General features: G+C 48.9%; 1 protein-coding gene across 4 annotated transcripts in view; it reads right to left on the bottom strand.

Moving 5' to 3' along the window:
• Positions 1-20,162, bottom strand: part of Pde11 (Phosphodiesterase 11) — a 675,281-nt gene that overhangs the window by 256,089 nt on the left and 399,030 nt on the right. For 2 of the 4 annotated variants that reach the window (XM_075687750.1, XM_075687745.1), the window contains exon 1: positions 3,870-4,907. The exons of the other annotated variants lie outside the window; for them this stretch is intronic. The gene's annotated coding sequence lies outside the window, so the exon portion shown is untranslated. Of the gene's footprint in view, positions 1-3,869; positions 4,908-20,162 lie in introns of those variants that run through there. 4 annotated transcript variants of the gene reach the window in all.

Here is a 20,162-nt window from a genome sequence, read left to right as displayed (position 1 = left end):
TATATGGCAAACTAATGCCAGAACGTATTCCAAACTAAAAGAGCACTATTATTGAAATGTGAGCCACAAACATCATTTCCGTTACCTTTCGTTTGTCGTCATCGTCGGCACGTACTCATGAAAATCGTCTGGGCTGAATACGAATATACCCACTGCCAGATCTGGCGCAAAACAACGACGAAGCGAAATTTGTCAACGCGCACGCCTGGCATGAGATGAAGGAGGAAAAGTGAAGTAATGCACAAAGGTCGAAGAACACGCAAGATTGTTTAGCTGAAAAAAAAAAAGTTGCGAGCTAGGTCACTTTTAATCCTTCCGCGCTAATTGAAATGTTAGCAGGCGGTGATGAATGTGCTGAGACAGGGGGTTTGCGGGATGCCTGTAGAAGCTCGAAAAATCGACAGTTATAGCGCACCTAAGACTCGCACTATATAAACAGTGGCAGCAGCCCGCGAGCAACCAGCTTAGGAGGACCACGGCTTCCGCACGCACCTCGTCTGCTAACTCCGTTACCTTCACTTCTAGTTGAATACTTTATGATGATGTTTTGTATTGGCATCCCCTTCGAAACGGGACGGCGACGAATATATCAACTGGCCTGTTTGAGCTAATCAGGTGTTATATACATCTATTGCACTCTTAGCATTTTGCCTATCTCTCCTGTATTTCTTCACACTTCATTAAAGCCTCTGTAGTTACTTATGCCCTGTCGAAACACCGGTTCAATAATTCTCTGCGCTGCTTTTCGTATCCATGCTTATTTCGACTGCTGACCGGTTAATGCTTCCATCCGCATAAAATACCAGCAGCATTCCGTTATGATGTGCTGAGCCGTATCCAGGCTCCTGCGGCCTCATCCTGTTGCGAATATCTACCCCGGCATGATTTTGTCCTCAGCCAGGAAAGCTCGCGCCTCGAAAGAGCTAGACACTGCAATTTGCGTTGTCGTGCAGACTTTACCTCCTGATTTGCTTATTGCCGTATTTTTAAATCTCCATGCTCTTTTTTGTTTCCATAATTTGCATCCAATTTACTGTCTCTGTTTCTCTCACTTTCTTTTTGGTTACTCCGGGTCGTCTATTTACAATTTCAATTTACCCTGTACTCGGTTGCCAGCTTTCTTGACCTCTTCCTCCATTCTGCGTCCATGCTTGTGAAGTACAGTTGTCTGCTCACTTTAGCCGCCCATTTCTTTTCATACAAGTTTGCGAGACTCTCCTTCAAAAAAACTAAATTGCCCTTATCTGACTTTAAAGGAGGCCTATGGGCCTTGTCACCCTCAACTGCCTCGCTTGTGCTTTTATCGTGGGCCCCCAATGCCAATGGACCTCCCACCGACCTTTGGTTAACATCCAACACCGGCAAGATCTCCGATTTTACGCAGAGAATTGCATTTGCGAACATTAGCGCTGGCGCCATTGCTGCTTTCCAAATTTCTCGCGCCACCTCATATTTACTGTAGCCCCAGTGTGCTCCATGTTTCATTATAGCTGCATTCCGCTTCCCTGCATTCTCAGATTATCTTGGTGGATGTTCGAGTAGGTATTTCCTTCGTTTGCGTATATTGCCAGGTATTTATATTACTTGAATAGGGGTATGACTCGCTGTTGACTCGAAACCACGTCCATCACTCGTCTCTTAATTAAACGCGGCGCGCACCGCAACGACCCCCCCGTTCATTGCTCAGCCAGTGTGGCGAGACGCGGTTGTTGGTGGCTCGTGATGGACCATACGTGCATAAACCGTGCAATTGTGTCATCCTGGCCATGTACTCCTTCGAGTTACCGTGAGCGTCAAAGGTGTCTCCCTTTATGCCCCATCCCTAAAATTTTGGGCTATAACCTGACATTAGGTGGTGTCCTTTTTTTCGCCACGCGTGCCGTAAACTCGAATGCTTAACCCCGTAACTCTGGCCGGTAAAATGGGTACCAGTCGTGTATATCTAACATTTGCTGTAAGCAGCGCACATTCATTCACACTGAGGCCTGCCAATGACTGGAACACTCTCCCCAGCTGCATCCCTCTTACCCGCTGCGCCGCGAACTGCTGAGTGGGCGACCACCACATATAATGCTCGCATTGTTTATGTCCGTCGACGAGCGCATATACTGACGGAAAAGGCGCGAATGAAAGCGAGAAAACGCTTGACAAAGTTTCCACTCCGTGTACAGAGGAGGCAGAGAGTGACGAGAGGCGACAAATCGTGCCCACACGAAAACCGCGAAACATAAAAGTTGACGCATATATGGACCTTACATCACACGTACTACATATAAATACTACTACTGATAAAAACATATACATACTACTGCCGGTTACAGTAAAAAATAAACAAAATAAATAAAAACGATGAGCATCTCACCCGTATATGCATCTTAATTCCAGTTGTCCATGTAACGTCTCAAATTAAATAAATAAATAAATAAATAACGATTACGTGGCACACACTGACGCGGGAAAATTGTTTGCAGCTACGGAAGAGAGGATGATGAATTGTCAAGCAGACAAGAGGACTGATTGAGTACGCGCGAATGGTGTCACACTTAGTCGCCATAAAGCTGAACTGCATAAAAAACCGTGCAATGGTGGCTACGACAAAACTTGTTAACTTTTATTTTTCTAAATAAGTGTTTATCGTATTACATTTAGCAATAAATGTCATCTATCCCGTTACTGAATCATTCGTGCGAGAGTGCGTTGCGAATAAACCGACATCATCGTATAGAAATCGACAAGCAGAAAGGTTCAACCGCGCGTAAGGTTCAGCAAGAGGCGTTTGCCTCCACATGTGTTTGTTTTCCACTGGCTGGAACGCTTACATCTCCAAGCACCGCGACAATTCTCCACGCATTCGCAAAGGATTGTTCGCTCACGAAAAACAAACAAACAAACAAACAAACAAACAAACAAACAAACAAACAAAGGGGGCTGGCTAGGCGCACGTTATAGTGCGCTTGATCAGCCTCCTTCGCACAAACAGCTTGAGGACGCCGAAGGAATTAAATGTGTTTTCTACCTGAAAACAACTGCTACTACACCCCCACCCCGCAAGAAATAAACTAATAAATAAAATAAAATAAATAAGTAAACTCAATAATCGACAACGCTGAAGGCGAGCAACAGGCAACATGCAACAGGATCAAGCTTTGTTTCCGCTTTCGAGACTACGTGCGCAGGTGAGCGGTGAACAACCGTTCGTCTCCGCATGCAGTTTCCCATTCGTTTGCATTCATGAGTAAAAATCGCACATCCGTCAAAAAGGCAGCTCGCTGCAACAAGAACCACCTGCGGCAAGAACGCGACCGAAATCTGTGTTACGTATACCGTCTCACAGAGAATGAACGTAAATCAAAGTGCAAGTGCATATATGGTCTACGCAGTAACGACCACTCGGCATTTGACTTACACAGATGCGGCCGAAAGGCAAGTATCTAAGTTACTAAAGTGTGACACGTATATATATATATATATATATATATATATATATATATATATATATATATATATATATATATATACGCGCCGGCATTTGAGCACGTGTTCACCAGAAACGACTAGATGAGCAAAGAAGAGTTTAAAAGAGAAAAAGAAAAGAAAGAAGCGAATAAGACGAAGAAAATGCTGTAGTGCCGTTCGGCGTTTTTCACGGTAGGGTAGCCGCGGCTAGACCAGTTTCGTGAACGTGTACACGTTAAAGTGACCTGCCGCCACAGGCTGAAACTCAGGACTCACGTACGCAACCTGCTTTCTGCAAACCCAATCGCTTTCTTTCCTGTTACACTTTTTGTAATCGCGACTTTTTGAACATGACAGAATCGCTCCAAATTAGCGCTATATTAATGAAAGCCTAGTACACAGCGTAGACTTACCATCTTCGAACTTGGTGGAGTTCCAGTGCCGTTGGCTGCATAATGAGATGCCCGTAACACAACGCGAACCTGCAGACACACACGCCACTCAGCCGAACGAGGAAGACGCGGCACAGGCGCAATCAAAAGCACCGGTAGCGGTGCAGCGCAACTTGAAACGTCACTTCAGGGTCGTCGGCTAACGTAGCAAGCAGGTCCTCCTGCAGTTTCTTGACTCGTTCCAAAAGCGGTAGCCAGCACTACGTCCGAGCGCGCAGAATAGAGCGAAACGCAGCGTGGTCCAGGAGTGCACCATAGGCAAAAAAACTCGGGAGATTGGACGGAGCGGACGTAAGAGACGACCGCCGAGGGTGAACTGAGAAGACGGCCGCACAAGGCAGCCGCGCTGGCGGCGAGCGAAGCCACGCGGAGCACGCAAACACGCACGCAGCACGCCTTCGGTCTGCCGACTGGGCGCCGAACGTTGCGGCGACGCGTAGCGCGTGTGCCTCGCCGACAGGGAGCGAGCGGGGAGAGACTCCCTCGGGGGACGCCGCTTTGGCGGCGGGGGAAGCCCGTTGTCGTCACGGTACGTCACAAGGCTACGTTCCTGACGTAACCTTTCCAAGGTGACTCCGAAGGCGCTGCCGCCGCGCTCAGGAAGGGGGGAGTCGCACTCGCTCGCTGCAGAGGATACCCCGCGCGCAATACGCACGCTGCGCTGCGTTACGGCACTTCCTACTGCGTGTGCAACCTGCCATGTGGCAGAGCCGATCGCTCGTGGGGGTGGTTACGTGGCCCCGCGCACTCAGCTGGTTTGCCCTTTCGCAGCCACGAGAGGTTAGGCCTAAGCAGACGACGCACCAGACTCGCCGCTCCGCCGCCGTCGTCTGCTAGAGACGCGCCTCTCGAGGGGCCTCCCGCGTCACATTCCACCACGGCAGCGAAGCAGCCAAAGTTTTGTTGGGGTGGGTTTCCTGCCCACGTCTGTCCGTGCGTACATGCCGTGTGCTACGTGTGCGCGCTGTCTGCGAGAGCCGTCGTAAGTTGGCGGAAAGCGGAGGGGAACCTCCCTCGGCCAGATACGGAGGGAAAAAGAATTAAACATGCGAAAGAAAATGCCAACTTTGAAGCAACAGCTGGTTCTTTATGATGGCCGCGCCTCTCGCGCCATCTCGTGGCGGAGGTTGCAAATGCCGAGCGGCTTCGGCTAGCCTGTTTGTGGCTTTCGTCAAGTTTTGGCAGAGTGTCTCGCCCACGTTTCTCCGCTTTTTTTTTCTTCTTTTCTTTCTTTTTTTTGGTCGAGCATGATGCTGCGATGATTTTTCTTATTTGGACAACAACTTCATACGTGCTTACAAAGACGGCGCCGAATAAAACAACACACGAAAAAGGGAGACACGAGACAAGCACGTAGGCGCACTAACAATTGAGTGTTTTATTTCTTGACATAGTAATATGGTAGCTGCTGTCAAGGATCAAAACAACAAGAATAAACAGGGCAGTGATCTGCATCGCACAAGGAAGCCAAGATACAGAATAACTTCTAAGTGTCGCTCTCAAGATACGCCAGTTCCTTTGTCGAAAGAGAAACTGAGGCTTCACTGATACAATTAACACCACGCTTTTTGATCTCAAGCGCTTCCAATATCTCCCTTGTCAGTTGATCATCAGCTCTGTTCAAAACACTGGTTCTATCAAAATCTGGGTGCACTTGTGAGCCTTACAATGCGCACTTATATGACCGGAGAGCTGGTTTTCCATCTTATATCTATGCTCATGCAATCTGTCATTCAGACATCTGCCCGTTTGGCCTACATATGATGAACCACACGACAAGGGAACCGAATGAACTACTTTCTTTACACATCCGACATGCTTCTGCCCATGTTTCTTTGCGCACACCTGTTTGTTTTCCCGATTTCTTGCGTTCACTTTGGCACACATTCCTTGTGCGATGCAGATGACTGCCCTGTTTATTCTTGTTGTTTTGATCCTTGACAGCAGCTATACGAGGTGTGACACAAAAGAAACGAGACTAAGTGTGTAGCTTGAAAACAGAGTGGAGTTGGCAACAACTGTTTTGCTGACTTAATCACACGCCTCCTCCATTCATGCCTCCTGTTTCGACGGAACCGATCACTCCAGTTGGGAGTGCTGCGACATTTAGTGAACATGTGCAACTGCATTCTGCCGGAAAAATGTTTGATGTAAAAACCGAGCAGCGAATCAACATCAAGTTTCTTGTGAAACTTAAGAAATCAGCCACGGAAACATTTCAAATAATAAACGAGGCTTATGGAGATGTAACCTTGTCTGGTGCACGTGTGTTTGAATGGCATAAGCGGTTTTCAGGGGGAAGGGACAGTGTGGAAGATGATGAACGCGCTGGGCGCCTTAGGTCAGCGATTACAGACCAAAACATTGCCAAAGTTCGTGATGTGATCAGTGGTAACCGAAGATTAAGTGTTCGTGCAGTGGCGGAGCTGGTTCACTTGGATAGGGAAGCTGTTCGACGTATTTTAATGGACGAATTACACATGACGAAGATTTGCGCGAAGGTTGTTCCAAAAGTTCTGTCCGTTGACCAAAAACAGTGCCGTAACGACGTGTGTGCGGACATGTTAGAACGCATTGCAAACGAGCCAAATTTGTTGGAATCTGTTGCGACATGTGATGAGACATGTATTTTTACCTATGACCCAGAAAATAAGCGCCAGTCAATGCACTGAAAGTCTCCAGGATCCCCAAGACCCAAAAAAGCACGCATGTCAAAATCAAAATTCAAGGCAATGTTAATCGTCTTCTTCGACATTAATGGAATTGCAGTGATTGAGTGGGTTCCCAGTGGTGAGACTGTTAATCAATACTACTACATTGAAGTACTAAAAAGACTTCGTGAAAAAATTAGGAAAAAAGGGTCAGAGTTGTGGAGTGATGGATGGCTGTTGCACCAGGACAATGCACCCGCTCACACGGCCCTATCTGTCAAGCAGTTTCTGACGAGCAAAAATATTACTGTGATTGGGCATCCTACTTATTCACCTGATTTGGCTCCATGCGACTTTGCTTTGCTTCCTAAAGTTAAATCTTGCTTAAAGGTAACCCATTTTATCTCGGTTGAAGAGGTTCAGGCAAAAACGGAGAATCTCCTGAAGGGCCTTCCAAAAACCTCGTTCCAGAACTGTTACCAGCAATGGCAGCACCGAATGCAGAAGTGTGTGAATGCTGAAGGGGACTACTTTGAAGGTGATAATGAGAGAATGTTAAATTCTAGTGACTCTAAGAAGGACAATCTTGATATTGAGCTTGGAACGTTCTTAATTGCCGAAAACGGTATGCTGCAAAAAAAAAAACAGAAGAAAGAAAAATACCAAATATAGAAGCACGAAGTTTACAAATGCGTAACTCTGCACCCAAAACACATATCGTACATCTAAAGCGGACAAATCTGATATATATGAAATTACAGCTTATGTCAAAGTGCTACAGTGTTTACAAGGGTTTAGCAAAAGCCCTGGTCACAAATTAGTGGTATGTTTTGGAACGGTGTATAATGCATTAATTTTGTCCACCTTAAATGTCTTAACATGCTTGTGACTTGGCGTGGCCTTCACGAATGCTTACTCAATTCGGATCGGAATGGCCAGCATCCCTACATGCGATTACTTTAGGCGCCAGGCAACCATCGCCCACCTTCTCTGTGAGTGTCCCCGCTTCAGTGCACCCAGGAAAGAACTTTCAAGAGTGTTTTCCCAAAGGCCTTTTGTCGGAGGAAACGAAAGGTTCCTGGGACACTGGCCGAGACCGTTCTCAGCCCAGAAGGCTTTGAAAGCGTTGTTGCGCTTCTTGCGGAGGACTGGTCTCAGAGACAGACCTTAAGCAGTGCCGTATTCTCCTTTCCTTTTCATCCTTTCTTCTTTTGTTCTTTGACTTTTTTCGAATATCTCTTTTCTATTATCTTTTATTCCCCTTAGCCCCTTTCCCCAGCACAGGGTAGTCTAAGAAGTGACTAACCTTCCTGTCTTTCCGTCTATTCTTGCTTCTTCCTCCTCCACCGTTTAAGGAATTGCCATATCATGATTTATTATTGAGTTACACAGCTGAATATTCAGTACTTAAGTTCCCATTTTGCAATTTTCGACAATTATCGTCAAAAGAAAATGACGCCCTTACTAAGATATCTGCTTCCTACAGTCGCTAGATTTTAACTTTTCCCGTTTAAAAGTGACAAACATTAAAATCGGCACTGTTGCCGAGAAACACGACTTCTCCGATTCCTGTGTACGCCCGACTCCCGTTAATTCGACCATTGGCGGACCGTAAAATTTGGTTGATTTATTCGAAAGGTCGAATGAACAAACAGCGCCAAAATAAAAGAATGTCAACATGTTTTATTACTTCAGGTAGTGTGTCAACGCCCACAAACCACTTGAAGGCAGTATTAAAATGACCATGCATGTCATCGTCGGTCAGTGACTCACAGGCCTCAACACTGTCGTCGGTGCTGATAAAATAATTAGTTTTACCATATTATATATATATATATATATATATATATATATATATATATATATATATATATATATATATATATATATATATATATATATATATATATATATATATATGTAGCGCACGTTCAAGTAGACGCGAACATTCCACGGAAGCGTTTGTGTTTCCGTAACGGCCGGATGGGCGGGCGGACCCAACAAGAGATCTTGTCTAGGTGGTGTTGGCGGACCGCCCTGTCCTTCACATGTGCGCGAAGGTGAGGGGAGTCGCCGCCGCGGAGACACCATGCTACTACGATGAAAGAGCACACAAACTTTGAAATTGCCCTGGGGAAGAGAGTTCCACTGTAGTAGCCGTTGGCATAAATAAACTAAACTTTTGTTGAGCACAACGCCTCCATTGTGCCATCATTTCTTCAAACAACTGGCCTATTGATCGTCTACCTTCTCCTGATATACAGGGCGTCCCAACTATCCCGCACTAAGATATATATATATATATATATATATATTATTTGAAAGAAGGCAGGGAGGTCGGCCTGAGCTAACGCGCTCTATACTCTACTACTACTACTCTACACAAGGGGAGGAGGAACGGGAGATAAAGGTGTGATGAAGGATGATGATGACATAGAAAGAGGCACGCGCAACAGTGAAACCAAGTTCAACATTCTGATGATAAACATCCAGAAATCTCATCCATGAAGCCACTCTCAGGTTCTGCATCAAGTCTGTAGTCACCAATTTAAGTGAACTTAAAAGCGCTAGGGCGAAGCTGGTGTGTGGGCCTCCCTTGCGTGATCAGCACATGCGCCAAACAAAAGCTTTATAGCATGTAAAGGGCTGCGATAAGCGGCTCCAGCACGGCGAGAACCTGCAGGGCACATTTAGCGGCCGGATTCTCGAGACCACCGAGAATCACGGGCATTGACTCTACCAGGTGCTTCAGTATTTCCAGTACGTTCTCCTTCTCATTGTGTCCGTCTCCTTGCTTGCCCGTAGTGCCACCGGTTTCATTGGCTCTATCATTCTTGGCTTCATGGCGCAGAGGGCCCCTAGGGCCCGCTGGCATGGTCGTGGGCCTAGACGGCAGCAAAGGCCATTCCGTGCATGTACCGTGTATGTAGGTGAATGTTTGCCGCGTGCTGTCATCAACCTTGAATGAGCAGTAGGCGCCGTTACCGTCCTCGATGCACGCACAGGCGGAGGCGGTCGTGGCGCCCTATGCCCCGCTATGTACTTCTCAAAATGGCTTTGTGACACTTCTTTCGCGAGCATTGGCCAGTTTGGCAAGCAGGTTGAGCAGCCTCTTTACTTGAAGATTGGTCTCTTGCCATTTTTCGATGAATACGAACTTCTTGTTTCATCTTCGGGCATTCCTTCGAAGTCGCTTCGTGAGAGCCCGTACAGCTAGGACATTTAAATGAAGACGCATCACAGTCGGTGGTATTATGCTCTCCGCTGCAACGCGAGCAGGTGGCTTTACTTCTACAAACTGCGTTCGCGTGTCCCAGCTTGACACATTTCCGGCACTGAACAGGCCTCAGAACGAATGGTCGTACACGGTGTATCACGTAGCCCACTTTGACATACGCTGGTAATGTCGAAGAAGCAAATATTAATTTGATACATCGGGAGTGCCCCAAGCGGCGAATCTCAAGAATGGGCCCCGATGACCTCAAAAGACTCTTGAGGTCCGCATGCTTGATTTCAAGCTCCAGTCGGCAATCACTCCAGTCGTTGTCTTCTTCCTGTAAGTAATAAAGGAGCGGACGGGGATTGCGCTTAACTGTGGAATGGCCTTTAACTTCTCCAGTATTGCGGAATTTTTCACATCTATTGTCAGGATGTTCTTGCGAGCGTTGATCCCGATCTCGCTGGTTTGCCCAGGGGCCGCGCTTTCAATATATTCGGTTAAAAACTGCCTGCTAAGGGAGTTCATGCTGTGTGACGGCGAGAGCGGCACGTAAGATACCATGAAGGATTCCTGCTCACTCTGATTCGATGAAGTCGTCTCAGTCGACATACGGCGCATCTTCTTCATACGGGGTCCATGGCTACGGTGTACTCAATGTCAGAGTCCATGACTTCTGGCGTTGAGCTCGCCCTGGAGTCGAGCTGGTCCGAACTTCCAAAGGCACGTCGTCCAAAAATGAGCGATGAAGTAGACGACTGACCTTGTTCAGGTGGTCGTGGGAACATCTTCTTGCTCATCCTTGTTGAAAGGACTCTTATGAAAATGGCAAAAACGTCGGACAAGGAAGAAGCCTGCATGCAAAGTGCCTCGAGCAGCCAGTCGCAGGGCAATTTTGTGTGTATTCGCGGGCTTCTTTCACGCTCGGAGTGTGAGTGAGTGAAAAACTTTATCAGCTCTAGATTCACTGGTCTTCTGCGGTCTTCAGATGGAATCGTCCATCTTCTAGCACAACGGTCGGTTGCCCTTAGTCCAGGGCTCCGCTGGATGCTGCTGCCAGTTGTGCTCGCCGAATCAGACCTTCTTGGTCGACCTGGCGATCGCTGGAGAGCACTCCCTCCCATTGCTCCGCACTCGGGTTTGGTATAACGGGTACCACGTCTATCTTCTGGCATGCCCACGTTATGTGATACAGCGTGGGTGTTTCGTGGCACCAGGGGCATTTGTCATTGTATTGTGTGGGATAAATTTTGCTGAGTACGTTTAGGTTCGGGTACGAGCCCGTTTGCAGCTGCCTCCACGCGACAGAGTCCTCTCTGCTAAGGGAGTTGTGCGGTGGTGGATACCGCTTTCTGCAGCCCTTGTAGTAATTTAGTATCGCCGAATAGTCTTGGGGTACAGGTTCGGTCTCCTCGAGGTCGCCTATGTTGGATGCTCGGTAATAAGTGTACCCTCGAGCTATCCTGTCCGCCTCTTGGTTCCCTGCCACTCCCGTGTGTCCCGGCGTCCATACTATCGTATGCCTAATTGGTTCTTCTTTTGTTTGTCGTTCTGTTATGGGGTCTCCGGAGCGGAGTATGCGGAGCGCTCCGTGCCCTATTCTGCCGCGTAGGTAGTTGCGGCACGCTGTTTGCGAGTCTGTAAGGATTGTTAGAGACCGTTTAGACCGATATCCCTCCGCTGCCGCTAGAGCGACGGCCGCTTCTTCAGCCTCGACTATCGTACAGCCTTGTAGTGATGCGCTGGTGATCTCGCGTAGGGTCGAATCAATCACCGTTGCTACCGCGTTGCTGTTGCTCTGCCCCGCTGCTCTGGCGTACGTGGATGCGTCCACGTATACTGTCGTTTCTTGGGGTGCCAGTGTCTTTTGTAGGTATTCAGCCCTCGCTTCTCTGCGTGCTTTGTGTAGGTTGGGATCCATGTTCCGGGGTATGGGTGCTACTTTCAGTGTGTTGCGATACTCGTCCGGAATTGTTTCGGTCCTCTGTATCTCTTGAAGTTGATCGGCGCAGCCTAGTTTCTTCAGGAGCTCCCTGCCAGATGGGGTCTGCTGTAGTCTGCGTTGTTGGGACACTAGTTGCGCCTCTTTCAATTCGTCGAAGGTGTTATGTAGTCCTAAGGCTAGGAGCTTTTCGGTTGAGGTGTTGTGGGGAAGGTGGAGTGCGGTTTTGTAGGCTTTGCGTAGAATCGCGTCCGCCTGTTGTACCTCACTCTTGATGGGATTGTAGTATGGAAGGGCGTATGCCACTCGGCTGACGACCAAGCTTCTGACCAGCTTGAGTGTGTCCTCCTCTCGCATGCCGTGGCGTCTGTGTGAGATGCGCGTGATCATGCGGGCCACTTGTAGGGTGGATGCCTTGAGTAGGGCGAGGGTGTGGGTGCAGCGTTGGTTTGACTGTATCCACATCCCCAGGATTCTGATGACACGCTCGGAACAATACTTTTAGGTAGCATGTATTGAGCAACAGAAAGCTGTATCGGGAATTTTTCATGTTGCTCTACAATTTTCTCGTTGCCATTTTTATTCTAATTATAATATTGCAGAAGCTGATTACCTATTCAGGACTAAATCTGTAATTAAGCGGAGTGCGAAAAATAATCTGAGTATCTTCAAGCGATGGCAAACAACATTGCCTTCGTTCTGTCCAGCTACGTGGCATTTGCATATTTTTATATCTTTGACGTAATAGTTCTGCGGAAACTCGCAAGGCGGAGAAAATTAATTAATAAAGGGAAAATTTAATTTTCCTTTTGTTAATTTTTAAATATTCGAGCGTAATAATTGGAACACCTTGTATAGCACGCATTAGTTTATTGATGGAGTTCAAAGCCCCAAAGCAGCATCTGAGCTGAGAGGCAGTAGCTGGAGGCTTCGAATTCTACAAGGAAGGCCCTGACAACGCTACGAAATTCTTCCTTTATTTTTTACACATCATTCTTTCATTCTTTTTCTGTTCTTGCCGCTATCGCAGCATCTACGCGCGTAGACAGGCATTTTTCAAATAGTAGGGCTGCTGTCACAACTGAAATCTCTTTGCATCCGTCATTAATCTTCCACATCATATGCAAATAATCATCGACGTGGTCAAGATCTTATACTTCCTAGCCGATTAATTTGCCAGAGTCTATCCTTGAGCCGAAGTTAAGTTTTATGTTTCTGACATTTTCAGTCGAGATCATAGCGCGCTTATTACATACTGAGGTCGCTAATACGTCATTTCGTATACGACAGATGTGGAGATATCCACAACGGAAATATCGTTTCAGGTCTGGTTCCAAATACACACAGGTGGAACTCTAAAGGATGTCATACACCGAGCCGATTGGCATAATATCCTCCCCACTGTCCCTCCTCTCATCACCAGCGGCAACATTGCTCGCTCCAACAGGTCAGCCTGAAATGTAGGCTCGTTGACCTTCGTAGGAAGGAGGCTAACAGCGTTAGTCGACTGTAAGATATTCGGCCGTGAGTTGAAGGGGATTACGGATTATGCCAGTGTTTCCTGAATCTCTCCATCACGCTTTCTTTGCTTATATATATGTGGTATTTCCAAGAATGCATGAAGTAAAGGCAATCAATACGCGTGCTCGAACAAGGAGTTGGAATCTACACAGAGAGAAGCTTTCTATGAATCCATAGCGAGTCAAAACACCAATACACGAGTACACACACGCACACACATGCAAATTATACCGCGTTTTTGCTAGCGGAGTTGCCGACTATACTAGCGAGTACAACGGACGCCTTGAACGCTTCATGATTTTAAAAGTGTTTGGATCGCACCGCTGGTACGATCTGTTGGGAACTCGGCGCTGACGCCCGTGGTTGTACCTGGGTCGCAAGCCCCAAGGGTAGCGTTGGCCTGGCGGCCTGGGGTACAACTGGAAGCATCCGAAGGTCCCGGCAAAGCATGAGTCGACTGGTAACAACGAAACAACTTGTTTATTTTAACATCGCAAAGAGTTGGCGGTCAGGTTTGACCGAAGTAGAGAGACGGGAGAGCACTTCACTCAACAGAAGAAATCGGAGCCCTCCTTTTTTGCGTCCGGGGGCAGCTGTTTTTATACTCTCGCAGTTGAGGGCAAGAAGGAACCCCTCAAAAGACGAGCACGTGAATGTACAATGGGCTAATGGTGACGCACACTGTCGTAGCGATGCCGTAGCACCATGACGAGCACGATCTCGTAGCACCCTGTCGAGCACGATCTCGTAGCACCCTGTTGTAGCGCTGCCGGTCGGGCACAATGACTGTAATGAGAGGATGGTCCCTGCTTTGGCATCGCCTGTTTCGGGCACAATGACTGGAATGAGAGGATGGTCCCTGCTTTGGCATCGCCTGTTTCGGGCACAATGACTGGAATGAGAGGATGGTCCCTGCTTTGGCATCGCCTGTTTCGGGCACAATGACTGGAATGCGAGGGTGATCCTTTGCGGTCGCATCGCCGCAGTCGCGCCTGGAAACACCTGGCGATGAGTGTTGCGGCGACGACGATCGGGCCAAAATGTCTGCCGCCCTGCCGCAGTCGCGCCGGCAAAACCACGTGTCGCAGGCGAAACGCAACAGACCGCCCCGCCGGGGGAAGGAGATCCCGATGGACAGGGGACTGCATCCGCTGGCCGGAGGGATGTCGCTCGATGATGCTCATAACCGAAGTCGGGCGTCCCTCGACGTTTCTTGAGCGCAGCGCACAGAGAAGGCCTCGTTCTCTCGTTCAGGTTCGCACGGGACACTGCAAAGTGACTTCGGGAGAGTTCACATTTTTGTTCTCGTTCCCGGCAAGCGTTAGAACTACGCTGAAACTCAACCGCTCAGTCCGCAAGCACGGCACAACCCTCACTAAGCCCTGCCAGGCTCTTTCCCCTTTTTATACCACTGCCTAGTTCCTTACAGTAGTCTAGCATCACTCAGAACGCGTCCACAAATTGAAAAATTGCACTAGAAAGCATATCATCACTTTGAAACACTAAACAAAAGCAATATGTTAAAAAAAATCCTGCCTCAGGAAGAAAAACATCAGTAACCAACAATTTTGAGGCTGATTCCTACGTTAGGGGCTTCGACTTAAGCCATCGGCGTTACCGTTGAGACTCCCCTTTTTGTAACGCACCTCAAAGGAATATTGTTGTAAAGCGAGGCTCCAGCGCAGGAGGCGGCCATTTTTGGGAGAGATGGTCTGCAGCCATTGGAGAGGGCAGTGATCCGTCTCAATGATAAACCTCGAGCCGGCTAGATAGCATGACAATTTCTGAACGGCCCACACGAGACACGCACACTCTTTCTCGGTGGCGCTATATACGCCTGCTCACGACTGGACAGCTTACGACTAGCATACAGGACGGGGTGTTCTACTTTTCCATTTTCCCGTTGGCACAGTACAACGCCCATGCCTCGCTCACTAGCATCGCACTGAACAATGAACCCTTTTGTATAGTCTGGCGATCGTAGCACAGGCTGGCTTGTTAGGGCACTCTTTAGGGCGCTAAAAGCTCTTTCCTTTGTCTCGTCCCAGACGACTGTTTGAGGCTCTGTCTTTCTTAGAGCATCCGTCAGGGGAGCCGCGATATCAGAGTACCTAGGGATGTACCTCTGATAGTAGCCGGCGACACCCAAGAACGACCGAATATCGGTCTTTGTGCGCGGTTGCGGAAAGTCTCGCACAGCGGCCACTTTTATTTCAGAGGGGCGGCGACGACCCTGACCAATCACGTGACCGAGGTAGACAACCTCGGCCTGTGCTAACTGGCACTTAGGAGCCTTGACTGTCAAGCCTGCTTCGCGCAGGCGGGTTAGCACTGCCCGCAAGTGTGTCATATGCTCAGACCAGGATGCGGAGAATATCGCTACGTCGTCTAGATACGGTAAAGCGAATTCTTGCTGTCCCCGCAACACTTTATCCATGAGACTTGAAAAACAGTATGGCGCGTTCTTCAAACCAAAACTCAACACTTTAGGACGGAATGTTCCCATTGGTGAAATGAACGCCGCATACCTACTAGCCTCTTCTGTAAGTGGAACCTGCCAATAACCCCTGACAAGATCTAGGGTGGAAATAAACTGAGCGCTACTAACTTTCTCAAGGCGCTCCTCGATGTTAGGGATCGGATAAATTTGATCCTTAGTGATGGAATTAAGCCTGCGGTAGTCGACGCAAGGACGAGGTTCCTTGCCCGGTACCTCAACTAAAATCAAAGGGGAGGTATAATCACTCTCACCTGCCTCAATAACACCGAGCTGTAGCATTTTCTTTACCTCAGCCTCCATAATATCGCTCTGGCGGGGTGACACCCGATACGCCTTGGATCGTACTGGCTCTGGGGAGGTAAGTTCTATATCATGAGTAAGTACAGAAGTCCTACCAGGCCTCTCAGAGAACAGACCTTGAAACTCTTGTAATAGCTGGTGTAGTTCGGTTTTCTGCTCGGGCGACAGCGGTGCTTTACTGATAAGGTCACTAATGACTTGACCGGTGTCTTCCCTGTTCGTCACTGAGCCTAGTCCTGGAAGCTCGACCGGAAGCTCTTCAGGAACGTTTACCATCATGCACACCACTGCTTCCCTTTGTCTATAAGGTTTGAGCAGATTACAGTGGTAAACTTGCTGTGCTCTCCGCTTTCCTGGCAGACTTACCACGTAGTTAACGTCCGACAGTTTCTGAACAATTCGCGCTGGGCCCTCCCACTGCACGTCTAGTTTGTTGTTTAGCGATGTGCGCAATATCATGACCTCATCGCCAACCTCAAAACGACGGGCCCTGGCTGTCCGATCATAATAAACCTTGGCCCTCTGCTGGGCCTTTGTCATTGCTTCACCTGACAACTCCTGTGCCCTTCTTAAGCGTTCGAGGAGCTTAAGCACGTACTCCACCACGACTGGGTCGTCGCCCCTACCTTCCCACGATTCTCGAAGCATGCGAAGCGGAGATCGAAGCGAGCGACCGTACACCAGTTCAGCTGGCGAAAACCCCGTAGCCGCATGCGGCGCGGTTCTTAACGCAAACATCACCCCAGGCAAACACAGCTCCCAGTCAGTTCGATGTTCAAAACACAACGCTCTCAACACGCGCTTCATGACGGAGTGGAGCTTCTCAACGGAATTCGACTGTGGGTGGTACACTGAGCTGTGTAACAGCTTTACCCCACACCTTTCGAGAAAAGTTGTCGTCAAAGCGCTAGTAAACACTGTGCCCTGATCTGATTGGATTTCCGCAGGGAAACCAACTCGCGCAAATATGGACAGTAGTGCATTAACTATCTCAACTGAGCTGAGTTCTTTAAGCGGCACTGCTTCAGGGAACTTTGTCGCTGGGCAGATCACAGTCAAAATGTGTCTGTACCCCGTGGCTGTTACCGGCAGAGGTCCCACTGTATCAATAACGAGCCGTCTAAAAGGCTCCGTAATGATAGGTACCAATTTCAACGGCGCCCTTGATTTGTCCCCTGGTTTGCCCACCCGCTGACAAGTGTCACATGTCCTCACGAAATGGTCTGCGTCCCGAAAACACCCTGGCCAATAGTACTCTTGCAAGAGACGGTCCTTAGTTTTCTTAACTCCTAGGTGTCCGGACCACGAACCCCCATGCGACAAGCGCAACAGATCCTGACGATAGCATTGAGGCACGATCAGCTGATCGAACTCCACTCCTCTTCGGTCTAGATACTTCCGGTACAGGACTCCACCTCTTTCCACAAAACGCGCAGTTTTCCTGGCGATACCTTCTTTGACATTGCAGCGCACGTTTTCCAGGCTGCCATCCTTTTTTTGCTCGGCTATCAAAGCCGACCGGCTGACTTTTAGCAACCTATCAAGTCCGTCTGACGTAGGCGCGATGAGCAAATCAGTAGATAGCTCTTCTAACTTTCCCGCATCGGGATTTTCCTCTCCGGTATCTGGTGCCTTTAACGTTACAGACTCAAGTTTATTCAGTTCGGGCGTGCTCTGAATATCAGCTTGCTGCGCCTCTGACCCTTTTTCGTTGTTTGATAACGTCGGCCCCGCAACTACCGCCTTTGCAGCGAGCTCCCGAACCTTCGATCTGGTTAAGGCCTGAACACTAGCTTCACCAAACAAAAGCCCCTTCTCGCGCAGGAGGTGATCGGACCTGTTTGAAAATAGGTACGGGTACTGGGGTGGCAGCATAGATGACACTGCCGCCTCTGTCTCAAGCGCTCCGAAAGGTCCTTCAATAAGCACCTTTGCTACTGGCAGACACACGCTATGAGCTTCCACGGCTTGCTTGATCCACGCGCACTCGCCCGTGAACATATGGGGTTCTACGTAAGATGGGTGAACTACATCCATCGTAGCTGCGGAATCGCGAAGCACTCGGCACTCTTTCCCGTTCACGAGGAGGTCTCGCATGTAAGGCTCGAGAAGCTTCATGTTCTCGTCAGTGCTGCCTATTGAAAAAAACACAACTTTTGGTGTTGTTTCCGGACACTGCGCCGAAAAGTGACCCGGCTTCTGGCACGTATAACACAAGCGCGCTCGCCTCATCTCGAACCGCTTTCTGCGTTTGGCTGCCGCCGTCTCTTTACGTTTGGTCGGACTGCTTTCACTCGCATCCTCACTACGCGTGTCCCCCTTTAATCTCATGGGCGTGAACCTCGGCCTCTCAAACTTCGAGCCAAATTCACCCTTTTGACCGTCCTTAGCTCCGCGAGCCCGACGCGTCACAAACTCTTCGGCTAGCTCAGCGGCTTTAGCCACCGTACAAACGTCTGGCCTATCCAAGACCCAGTATCGCACGTTCTCCGGTAACCGACTATAAAACTGTTCTAGCCCGAAACACTGCAGAACTTTATCGTGGTCACCAAACGCTTTCTCTTCTTTGAGCCACTCCTGCATGTTCGACATAAGCCTATACGCAAACTCTGTATATGACTCACTTTTGCCTTTCTCATTTTCCCGAAACTTCCGACGGAACGCTTCCGCAGACAGCCGGTACTTTTTTAGCAGACTCGATTTTACTTTGTCGAAATCCTCTGCCTCCTCTCTATCCAAGCGAGCGACTACGTCGGCCGCCTCGCCGGGTAACAAAGTGAGCAAGCGCTGTGGCCACGTTTCCCGAGAGAACCCCTGCTTCTCGCACGTTCGCTCAAAGTTAACCAGGAACAAACCAATGTCCTCTCCAAGCTTAAACGGCCGCATCAGGTCAGTCATTTTGAACAATACTCGTTCTCCTGCACCGTGTGCCTGACTTCCCTTACGAGCGCGTTCCATCTCTACCTCGAGACGCTTCATTTCCAAAGCGTGTTCGCGCTCTTCTTTTTCTTTCTGTTCTTTAAGTTCACGCTCTTCTTTTTCTTTCTGTTCTTTAAGTTCGCGCTCCTGTCTTTTTGACCTCTCCTCAATAGTCTCAAGGCATTCCGACAGCTCGTCATCCTCAGCCTCTAACTCAAGAATAGCCTTTAGCAGTTCTGGTTTTCTTAGTTTGTCTGAGACATCCAGACCCAACTCTCTTGCAAGCTCCAACAATTTCGGTTTGCGCAACGACTTCAAATCCATGGCTGCTCTGAATGCTGCTTTCTCTACTGCTTACTATTGTCTTGCCGCAAACTAACCCGGCAGCAACGACAACCACAATTACCAGCTCTGTTTCTGACACTAACAAAAGCCTGGCAAAGCTCAGAAGAAGAAAGTCCCGCACTCACCAAACCTCGCAGGCAGGAATTCCGCGCAGTCGTTCCGCTGCAGGCAACCAGTCATCACACAGGGCTCGTTGCACTGCTCCCGGATCGTCGTTGAGCTGCTCAGCATACAGTCAACTGCATCTCTTTGCTGCTGGCCTCCGTTGTCGCGATCTCACCGCTGGCAGACAGTTGTTTGAAGTCGGAGGCGATCTCACCGCTGCCAACCAGATGTTTGGATCGCACCGCTGGTACGATCTGTTGGGAACTCGGCGCTGACGCCCGTGGTTGTACCTGGGTCGCAAGCCCCAAGGGTAGCGTTGGCCTGGCGGCCTGGGGTACAACTGGAAGCATCCGAAGGTCCCGGCAAAGCATGAGTCGACTGGTAACAACGAAACAACTTGTTTATTTTAACATCGCAAAGAGTTGGCGGTCAGGTTTGACCGAAGTAGAGAGACGGGAGAGCACTTCACTCAACAGAAGAAATCGGAGCCCTCCTTTTTTTGCGTCCGGGGGCAGCTGTTTTTATACTCTCGCAGTTGAGGGCAAGAAGGAACCCCTCAAAAGACGAGCACGTGAATGTACAATGGGCTAATGGTGACGCACACTGTCGTAGCGATGCCGTAGCACCATGACGAGCACGATCTCGTAGCACCCTGTCGAGCACGATCTCGTAGCACCCTGTTGTAGCGCTGCCGGTCGGGCACAATGACTGTAATGAGAGGATGGTCCCTGCTTTGGCATCGCCTGTTTCGGGC

The sequence above is a fragment of the Dermacentor variabilis genome, chromosome 1 (assembly GCF_050947875.1).
Source record: "Dermacentor variabilis isolate Ectoservices chromosome 1, ASM5094787v1, whole genome shotgun sequence".
Classification (NCBI taxonomy): Eukaryota; Metazoa; Arthropoda; class Arachnida; order Ixodida; family Ixodidae; genus Dermacentor; species Dermacentor variabilis.
The sequence above is the reverse complement of the archived record's forward strand: the minus strand, read 5'-3'. Positions and strand labels throughout refer to the sequence as shown.